Source organism: Zingiber officinale, chromosome 1B, assembly GCF_018446385.1.
Source record: "Zingiber officinale cultivar Zhangliang chromosome 1B, Zo_v1.1, whole genome shotgun sequence".
Lineage (NCBI taxonomy): Eukaryota > Viridiplantae > Streptophyta > Magnoliopsida > Zingiberales > Zingiberaceae > Zingiber > Zingiber officinale.
The window spans coordinates 84,898,508-84,899,714 of NC_055986.1; the positions used below are offsets into that span (position 1 = coordinate 84,898,508).

Below are 1,207 nucleotides of genomic sequence, written 5' to 3' on the forward strand. Positions count from 1 at the left end.
CATTAAAAGAAAACCAAAATCCTAGAATCTATCATCCTCTATCCTTTTAGCTCAGCCCCTCTCGAGATCCATTCTCTCCCTTCTCTCTTCTCTTTCTCCTACTCTCTTTTTCCATGTTTGTCTAGATAATTCACCGTGTGAAGTTAATTAGTGCTTAATCAACAGTCCCTATGGATACTATAATCTTTTATATTACTGACGATGTAACCGTACACTTACACGCGACGAACAAGTTTTTGGCGCCGTTGCCGGGGACTATTTTCAATTAACATTAGTTGATTAGAATATGAGTTACTCAAGACATTTTTCTTTTTCTTTTTGCATTTTCTTTCTTGTTTTCATTATACATTTTATTTCTTGTCTTTAATTCTGCATTCTTAATTTTTCCTTATATTTTTTTTAGATACCATGAGCACTAACATGTCAAGCAGGTCCTTAAGAGATTTCCCTGAACTCATTTCTGCAAGATTTTTATCTCCCATTGTGCAGCCTTATATTGAAGCAAAAAGTTTTCAACTAGACCCGGACTTAATTTTTATGATACAAGGTCACAAATTTAGAGGAGAAGTATCAGAAAGTCCTTATCTACACCTTGAGACATTCTTAGAACTTTGTGATATGGTGAATTATGAAGGAGTGTCAGTAGATGCAGTTCGATTGATAGCATTTCCTTTCAGTATCAAGGATAAAGTAAGGACTTGGTTATATTCCCTCTATCCTCAAAGCATCACAAGTTAGAAACAATTGGCAATGCAATTTCTGGATCATTTTTTCTCTCCAAGTAGAACAATTTATATGAGGAATTGCATCACAAATTTTGCTCATGCATATGGAGAATCATTATTTGAAGCATGGGACAGATTCAAGAGTTTACAAAGACAGTGCCCTCATCATGGTTTAGAAAAATGGCTGACCCTGCATATATTCTATAGGGGAATTTCTTTCTTAGATATGTGTTTGTTAGATTCATTAGTTGGAGGTTCATTTATGGACAAGTGTGTAGACGAAGCATATACATTAATTGATCAAATGGCATTGAACCTCCATGAATGGTCGAACAAAAGTTGGATGGAATCTCCTTCAAAAATTCAAGAAGTGCAAGCCATAAATACTAGAGAGCCTATCAAACAAAATGTAGTTCAATCACCCAAGAATTTTGAAATTCACAAGTTACAAAATGAGGGGTTCAAACATTTGGGCGAGAAGA

The 1,207-nt window shown here is 35.0% G+C and overlaps 1 non-coding gene across 1 annotated transcript; it reads right to left on the reverse strand.

Moving 5' to 3' along the window:
• Positions 1–793: 793 nt before the first annotated feature.
• LOC121993480 lies at positions 794–899 on the reverse strand. The gene has a single exon (XR_006115325.1). It is a non-coding gene; the product is annotated as a small nucleolar RNA R71 (small nucleolar RNA).
• Positions 900–1,207: the final 308 nt, after the last annotated feature.